A 9,771-nucleotide genomic window follows, 5' to 3' on the forward strand; every position below is an offset into this window, starting at 1 on the left:
GATAACCTTGTGGTAAACTGTGACATTTGCAGGACAAGCCTTGTATCTTTTTCAGTTGGGAATGCAGTTAAAAATAATTATTAACATTTTAGTGTAACTTTGTGCTTGCCTCTAAAAATATCCAGTGGTTGGAGTACTCTTTCTTTAATGTTAAAAATAAGTGAATAAAGTGAAACTATAATGTTCATGGGTCAATTCTATTTCAATGTTTTTAAACTTTACGTTTTTTTATTTAGTTTCAGTGCATATAAAGCATCACATTTTACTCTGAGAGAATCAACAAGCAGATACATTAACACATATCTTATCCATCAGACGTAACAGTAAACCTGATTGGTGAGATCGCTTTAACATTCCATCAAGTAGCAACTATTTGCCTGTGCATTGAGGTTGAAGATAACTTATGCAAAGTAAACTATATTGTATAGTCGGTAGGTATAGAAAAACAATAAAACACAATAAACAAAGCAAACGAAAACTAAATTGTTCCAGCTAAAACCAGGATCCAGGGGTACCAGTAATGAGGGTAACCAATATAACGACATACCTTATGGATAGAGGGCAGATGATGGGTTACTCAGGGACGTGTATATGAGATCCAGTCTTTCCATTTAGAACAATATTGTGAATGGGTATTTAGCCTAAAAGCTATCAACCTTTCATGTTGACAGTTCAGTTGTACCCGTGCTATGGTTTCTTGCAAGGTAGGTGCATAAGGCTGTTTCCAGCTGGAGGCTGTAAGCTGACGGGCCGTGAAAAGGAAGTATGTGGCATTTAGTTATGCATTAAACACTTCTGTTTTTGGAGTAGAGGATAACCTTGTGGTAAACTGTGACATTTGCAGGACAAGCCTTGTATCTTTTTCAGTTGGGAATGCAGTTAAAAATAATTATTAACATTTTAGTGTAACTTTGTGCTTGCCTCTAAAAATATCCAGTGGTTGGAGTACTCTTTCTTTAATGTTAAAAATAAGTGAATAAAGTGAAACTATAATGTTCATGGGTCAATTCTATTTCAATGTTTTTAAACTTTACGTTTTTTTATTTAGTTTCAGTGCATATAAAGCATCACATTTTACTCTGAGAGAATCAACAAGCAGATACATTAACACATATCTTATCCATCAGACGTAACAGTAAACCTGATTGGTGAGATCGCTTTAACATTCCATCAAGTAGCAACTATTTGCCTGTGCATTGAAGTTGAAGATAACATATGCAAAGTAAACAATATTGTATAGTCGGTAGGTATAGAAAAACAATAAAACACAATAAACAAAGCAAACGAAAACTAAATTGTTCCAGCTAAAACCAGGATCCAGGGGTACCAGTAATGAGGGTAACCAATATAACGACATACCTTATGGATAGAGGGCAGATGATGGGTTACTCAGGGACGTGTATATGAGATCCAGTCTTTCCATTTAGAACAATATTGTGAATGGGTATTTAGCCTAAAAGCTATCAACCTTTCATGTTGACAGTTCAGTTGTACCCGTGCTATGGTTTCTTGCAAGGTAGGTGCATAAGGCTGTTTCCAGCTGGAGGCTGTAAGCTGACGGGCCGTGAAAAGGAAGTGCAGGACCACCGTCCTAAGGTTATGAGGATAAATATCAACGTCTATGCTCAGTAGAGCCATTTGGTGGGAAGGAGAGACAAAGATGCCGGTAAAGGAGGCAAGGTAGCGGAAAATCATACCCCAATAGCTTTTAATACTTTTACAGGTCCAGAATACATGTATGATGTTACCCACAGAGCCACAATCTCTCCAACAAGGGGGGGGGGAGTGCGTCGGGTAGATCTTAGATAGACGATAAGGGGTAAAGTACCACCTTAGCATTATTTTGAGAGAGATCTCCCAGTGGGTGACACACTCGGAACTGGAGACATTTGCCTTGCAGGCCGAGGACCAGGCCTCCTCCGAGAAGGATTCACCCAGGTCCTCCTCCCATTTACGCATAGCGGGTCATTTCTTAAACCATTTCTTATCCTGTAGCTTAGTGTAGAAGGAGGAGATCTGGCCCTTTGGTGCTGCAGAGAAATGTAAAAGATGCCAAATCTCTGTAGGGATTTGTATCATACAAAATTGTTCCGAGGCGTGAAAATGCTTAATTTGGGCTAATCTATAGGTATCCATAAAGAAAAGCATATTTTCAGGCGGTGGTAAAGTAAGTTAACACCTTTGTGCCCAGGAACCGAGGTTGAGATATGGTATTAGTAATTCATAAGCTTTCAAAGGTATGTCTACCCGGGAAGATTGTGAGCTGCCGACACTGTTAAGGACTGAACACCACACCTGAAATGTGGCATGTAAGGTGGGGTGAGCCAGTAAACGAGGGCTGGGTTTCATAGATGCAGCCACTAGCCATGCCAGTAGGTCTCCTCCCAGCACCATGGAGCTCTCCAGCCCATACCATAATTTGCGGAGTCTCTCCTCAGCCACGTCCGTAGCTGCGTGAGGACTGAAGCCCTATAGTAGTCCTTCAGGTTTGGAAGGCCCAAGCCCCCCACCAGCTTATGCCTCCATATTACAGATTTAGCAATTCTGCTCCTTTTCCCTAGCCATATGTAGGAGTTAACTACAGATTGGAGGCAGGTAAAGAAGTTGTTGGTGATAGGGATGGGAAGGGTGTGGAAATAATGGAATATTTTTGGAAGGATACTCATTTTAAAAGCCACCACCCTGCCCATCCAAGACAGTTCAAATTGCTTGAGCGAATTAAGGTTCCTCTGGACCTGCAGCAAGAGAGGCTTATAATTGTGTTTACATAAGGTGGTTACCACAGGAGTGAGGGCGATAACAAGGTCCTTCTTCATCTTTTGGGGTATACTAATAGCAAGGATTTGTGACTTCCCCTCATTCACTTTATAGTATGATACCGCTCCGAAGGAAGTAAGAACCTTCATAGCCGCAGCCAGCGAGGTGGTTGGAGAGGATAAGGTAAGTACAATGTCATCCGCGAATAAACCCAGCTTATGTTCAACGTTGGTCGACGGCAATACCATGAATATCAGGGTTCTGTCTAAAAGCTATAGCCAACGGCTCTATAAGCAGGGAAAATATAATGAGTGACAGAGGACAACCCTGGTGAGTGCTATTCGTGATCCCAAACGTTTGCGATAACATCCTCGATGAGAGCACCTGAGCGGTAGGTTTAGAATAAAGCGGTATTATAGCAGACAAAATAGGACCCTCCAGTCCAAATCTCTGTAGGGTAATGGCTATGTATTCCCAATGAATCCTATTGAACACCTTCTCCGTGTCCAGTGCTAGAAGCAGTGAAGGCGCACGAGAACCCCCCGCACAGCTCAGATCAATCATCATGCGTGTACCATCCGGTGCCTGCCTCCCTGCCACAAAGCCCACTTGGTCAGGATGGATAATAGAAGGTGTTAGGGACAGTAGGCGATTGGCTATTCATTTTGCATACATCTTGATGTTCGAGTTGAGGAGGGATATGGGTCTAAAGTTTTGTGGATGAGTAGGGTCTTTCCCAGGTTTTGGCAGGACCACGATTATGTCTTTAAGCATCTCCGAGGGAAAGGAACCGGAATATACAGCCTCATTATACAAAGGGAGCATGTACGGGGACAGGACATCAGCCAAACACTTGTAATATTCGCTCGAGAATCCGCCAGCTCCGGGTGATTTGTGGGCAGGGAGAGATTTAATCACTTTAGTTATTTCCCCAATAGTAATCGGAGCAGACAGGGATTCTCGATCAGACTGCGAAAGTGAAGGCAGGGGAATAGAGTCCAGAAAGTTTGTGATGGAAAGAGGGGATGGCTGTGTTTCATTCGGGTCCTTACTTAAATTGTAAAGAGATTCATAGTAGAGGGCTATAGGATGTTACAATAAGGGTATCTTCCGATTGGTCTGCCTACTCTTAAGTTTAGCCGCTAACAGCTTGCTCGCCCTGTTATTCTGATAGTAGTACAGCGTTTTAAGTTTAGACATCCTATATTCGTATTCACTCAATAATAGGGTTTTTAGATCTAAGCGGGTTTGGAGTAGGGCTGTGTATGTACCCGGATCCAACGTTTTCTTATGAGACGGTTCCAATTCTTTTAATTTAGTCAACAAAGCTTGGTAGCTGTGTTGTTTCTCCCTCTTCACTCTCGCCCCTAGCCGTATAAGGACTCCCCGGATAAAGGCCTTGTGTGCACACCACAGGGTAGAGGGGCTAATATCTGGAGTCGCATTAATGGAAAAATATTCCCTCAGGTGTGTTAATATTTCAGTTTGGTGCGTAGGGTTAGAAAGTATGGGCACGTTGTTCCGCCAGAGGGGGGAGGACTTAACCTGTGTCGACTGTTCAATGGTCATGGTAATAGGGGCGTGATCTGATCAGGATATGTTATAAATGGAGACTTGACTAATTTTTTGAAAACAACCACTGGTCTGACAAAAATAGATCAATTCTGGAGTAGGATCTGTGTGGTGTAGAATAAAAGGTATAGTCCCTCTCGCTGGGGTGCACACAACACCAGATATCGTATACATTTTCCCTAAGGAGCCATTTCGAGATAGATTTTTGCGTGGAGCTGAGGATTTAGTGGTGTCAATCAGGCTGTCCGGGGTCAAGTTAAAGTCAGCGCACCAAAGTACAGAGCCCTTCTGGACTTCACATAATTTAACCATAAGAGACTTAAAAAAAACAATTTGTTTCGTATTAGTTACATAACCATTAATCAGCGTGTAGCATATTGAATTAAGTTCACATATCAAAGCCACATAGCGACCAAGGTCATCCACGAGCGGGCCTAGTAGTTTAAAAGTCACGGTATCTTTTACAGCTATAAGTACTCCGCGCTTTTTAGTTGGAGCATTTGAGAAAAAAATATGCGGGGAACGGTTATGGCGAAAAGGAGATGGAGAACCATCTTTGTGCACATATGATATCACAGGAGTGCGTGGAAGCTTCTGCCCATAGGCGGTTCCTCTTGAACGGGCTATTAAGTCCCTTTGTATTCAGGGAAAGAATTTTAACACTCATGTTGATGTAGAGTGGAGGCACATTGGTAGATAGAGCTAATGACAGTTATCGTACCTGAGACAGTCCCTCGGACATGTGGAAACCTGGAAAAACGAGGCATATGTAGCACAGTCTTTCATCGAGAAGTGCGGAGAGAGGCGAGTCCCCATAGAGCAGTAGTGTCATCCTGGATGCTGGAGCGTAGAAAAACAAAAACCAAACAAAAAGAAAAAACAACAATAAAGAATTTTTAAAAAAACAGGAAAGTCAGGAAATCACCAGCACTCAGTAGTAAAGATAAATATGTCCCTTCTTTTGGACAGAAAGCGTCACAGACATCCAAATAAACCGACGTTTCGGGGCCGCACAGGGTCCCTTCCTCAAGGCAGAAAGATGTGACAGGAGCCCAAACTGTAACGCCAACGAGCGTTAATTATATCATATGGAGATAAGAACAAAGCCCATAGGGCCATAGAAACAGCCAGGTGAGCTGCGCCTTCAAGTGTGGGGCTAGGAGAGCCATAAGTTCGGCACGGGGTATCCCAAGGCATAGTAGGTGAGTATTGCAATCTGGTGAGCACAGAGGACAGTTGAAGGAAGGTCAGCCGCTGGAGACCATCAATCTGCAGAATCCGGGATTAAGCCCCACGACTTCAGCAGGGTAAGACCCGAATCAACATCCGAGATCACATGAGATTTCCCGTCGTGTGTAATAATAAGCTTGGTGGGGAATCCCCAGCGATAATTCACCTTGTTATTCCGGAGGGATTTGGTAATGGGTAGGAGCCTTTTTCTTGCCAAGATCGTGGCCTGCGAGAGGTCCCCGTACACAGAGAGTTGCAAGTACGGGTCAGGTAGGGGCGACGTTGTACTGGCAAGGTTAAGTAGTTGCTCTTTAACATGGTAGTAATGAACCTGAGCAATAACGTCCCTTGGTAAATGGTCCGGCAGGAAGGTCGGTTTTGGGAGCTGATGGGCCCTATCCACTATATATTTAAACTCCTGCAAGGGTGGTAGCAAGGACTTGAGCAAGGTTTGCACATAGGCCCGTAATTCTGGAGGGGGTATGTTCTCCGGGACCCCACGTAATTTAACATTAATGCGCGTCAACCTGTCTTCAAGATCCGCTAGTTTCACAGAGAGCGCTCTCATAGCGGAATCATTATCTTTGTGGGCATTATGGGCTTCAGCATATTCCCCCATCTTATCCTCAATGTGGCTGACTCTGTCTCCCAATGCATTAATATCCCCCTTCAGCTGGTGAATAGCTGAGAGCATATCCCTATGCAGGGAGCTCTTCAGAGAGACAAGCATGTCTTTCAGGGTAGTGTCCAGCAGGGGGCGATCAGCCGTAGCATAATCCTCAATGGCAGTGTTCAGCTCTGTCTGCCAGCATGTCAGGGTTAACCCCTTCATCTGCCTCCTCTGGCCCTACCTGTGAGCCTCTTGAGTCCCGTCTGGGCTTGGATTTGGCCGGACTGGCGGCCAGCGGGGAGGAAGATGCACCCGACGAGCCGGCGCCATCTTGGCTCCGCGGCGATCCCGACGAGCGGAAGAAGTCAGTGAGTTTGCGGGGTCCCCGCTTGGTTTTGCGCTTTCCTGCCATTGTGGAGATATACTGGGGTCAGGATCAGTCAGGGGTAGCAGAGTGGGAGTCCTCTGTGCTTAAAATCCAGCCCTAGGGATTACAAGGTGCCGGAGCTCTGCTACCCTGCGACCATCCGCCTCGGCTGCTGGCCACGCCCCCTCCTATTTCAATGTTTTATGTTTATAAGATTTAAACAGATTTGTTTTATTGCTCTATCTATCTATCTATCTATCTATCTATCTATCTATCTATCTATCTATCTATCTATCTATCTAGAATCTTTGTTTTACAAATAAACATTTAATACAGATTTACAGAGCACTATGGGTTAGCTAAGAGACAGCACAACAAAAATAGTTCCTATTCCACCTAATTAAAATTTAAAACTGTGCCCGCAAATAAGAGATTAATTATCCCTATGTTCTACTCAGTTCTAAGGGGTAAAATTCAGGTTGAACTATTGATCTCTGTAGAGCAAAAACAGGCTTTTTACTATATCACAGTAAACAGAAACTAAAAGCAGGTGAGAAAGCGCCTACAGCTCCACCTGTTACCTAGGTAAGAAATACATAATATTTATATCCAATATCTTCTATATACTTGCCAAAGAAGAAAAAATGATGAAAATGTTTTTTTTAAATCTTGACCACCCTAAAGAAAATATATATAAAACCACTATACTGTATATTCTCTTTAGGGTGGTCATATACAAAAAGATCTCTAAGACAACTGCCAGATCTGCCTATTTTTTAAATCCCTGCTTTGTCTGAGAAACAGCCACAACTTTTCCTTTCAACTACCAGTGTATGCAGGGAAAGGTAAAAGATCATTGTCTGCAAAATCTCTACAGTGCACACTGCAGACTCTCTTGCATGCAAAATGCTTAGTATTCAACAAAGATGTCAGCAGCATGCTAGGGTAAAATCCAAACTTTATTGTGACTGTCTATATAACGTGGTAGAGCTATGTTTTAATGCATTTTAGACTGCTACAAGCTGATTAGACAATTGCAGTAAATTTAGCATTTTACCTTGGGATGCTACTGACTCGTTTGTAGGATGCTTTGTCCAACGGAGGAGTCCCAGGCTGCTGCAGTGTAGCACACATACATATACAAGTATCTTTTAATAACACTTGCCATTGCTTGTTCTAAGTCCACACTACCGACTCTGTCACATGCACATACTAGGTATTGGTTGTTTAGTATCTCCTACCTTACCAGAACAATGCTAATTAAGTTAATACCAGTCACATTACAACCAAAGAGAAGCCAGAGAATATCCCTGATCTATTTTTTGCATGATATTGATTTATTTATTCTATATTGTGTTAAGGTTAAGGCATAGCTGTTGAGTGTCCCCCATTTGCAGCAACTGGTCCTTTTTTGGAACCAAATCCCTCTGTGCTTCTAACTTAGTCAGCTGTCACTCTTTTTGGTCTGATGTATAGACCTGTAAAAATGCGCTATATGCTACCAAATGTTTTCTACTACACTAAGCCTTTTCATCCATCTTCTGAATTATTGCAGTTATATTGAAAACCCAGTATAAAGGAAAATAAATAGTGGAAAAAAAACACATGTATTTAAACATGCATTTTTTTGCATGACAGAAGGTGTGTTCTTTGCCTTCATACTTTGTCCCTTTGCCCACATTTTCTTTGGCCTGTTTTAGTACCTTATTCACCTGTATATTATTTGTTCTTGGTAACATTACTAATGTGTCTGTTGTTAAAGGTGTCAAGCTGTGCATATGAATGCAGAGAGCGCATGTGAGGGTTGTCATTGAATTGTAAATGCATTATTGATTTTCTGTCACATGACAATAAACAAAAATGTATCAGTACTTGTATCGGTGAGTACTTGGACAAGTATCAGTACTTCTACTTGAAAAAAAATGGTATTGGTGCATCACTTATATATATTTATTTAAAAAAAAATCATACAATAAAACAGGAGTTCCGTGTGCTCCTTAAAAATGACAGCTGCCTCCTAACTTTTGAATTTTTATCTAGTCTAGTCTTGGAGCTGGAAAAGTATCTGTACTTGTACTTGTACTTGTACCGAGTATGGTACTTGGTATCTGAACATCCCTAATTTTTTGTAAATATTTTGTATTTGTAAATCTGTTTTTAGGTTAAATTGTTAAAGAGGAGTTTTCTTATATTTTGTGCTGACTAGCTTGAAAGTGGAAGTGGAAGTTTTTTTTACTGCGCTGAGTATTGCCCTGTCTATGTACCCTTTTTCCTATTTTTGCAAGCTTTAAATTGTTCTTATCAGCTTAATTGTTCTTTAAGAAGAAACTAAACTTAGAAGTTAAATCTTAAAAATTCATTTAAGTACCGTATTAACAAAAATTTTACTTATTTGTATATCACTCAGCTGTAGATCCTCAAATGATCTCTGAATTGGTGCTGACTCTGTCCTTCCTTCTGGAGGGTGGCTGCTTTTGTTCCCCATGGTCGCTGTGTGTGTTGTAAAGTAACTACTGCTCCAAGCCCGCTCCCGTGATGGACTACAAGCTCACATTTAGTTTAATCATCTGTATTGAGATTGTAGTCCATCATGGGAGTGAGCTAAGAGTGGTGGTTACTTTACAACACACACAGGGGAACAAAAAGGAGCCACCCTCCAGAAGGAAGGGCAATGCCAGCACCAATTCAGAGATAATTTGAGGATCTACAGCTGAGTGATACACAAATGAGCTAGATTTTTGTTAATATTTAAAGTATGTGAATGCATTTTTAAGCTTTAACTCCTAAGTTTAGTGTCAATATAAGTTTTGTTTTATACAAAATATGCTGTATTTTTGTTGTGATGTATATGACTCAATAAGAGTTTGCTATTTTGATGTATTGATTGCTAAAATAGTATTTTGTGCAATAATCATACCCACATTTTGTTTTAAAATTTAAGGCTGTCAAAGCTGGCTCTCCAACAACAACATGTGGGTTAGCAATCTTTGCAATGCTTCTTTTTTTATCATGCTATATAATGTATGTATTATATTATATTCTTCACCAGCATGCTACTTCCCTTATAGAATCTAACCATTGCATCACAGGAAAATACTTGTATTCAAAAGTGTAGTGAATTAACACAGAACCACTCCAATGTCATAAATATCCTGTAATATGCTTAACTAAGCCAAAGCAGATCCACTTTTACAACACTGCATTTAAACCTTACATACTTCAACCCCCCTCCTCC

This window comes from Nanorana parkeri, unplaced genomic scaffold (genome assembly GCF_000935625.1).
Source record: "Nanorana parkeri isolate BGI_ZX_2015 unplaced genomic scaffold, ASM93562v1 scaffold502, whole genome shotgun sequence".
NCBI classification, from domain to species: Eukaryota; Metazoa; Chordata; class Amphibia; order Anura; family Dicroglossidae; genus Nanorana; species Nanorana parkeri.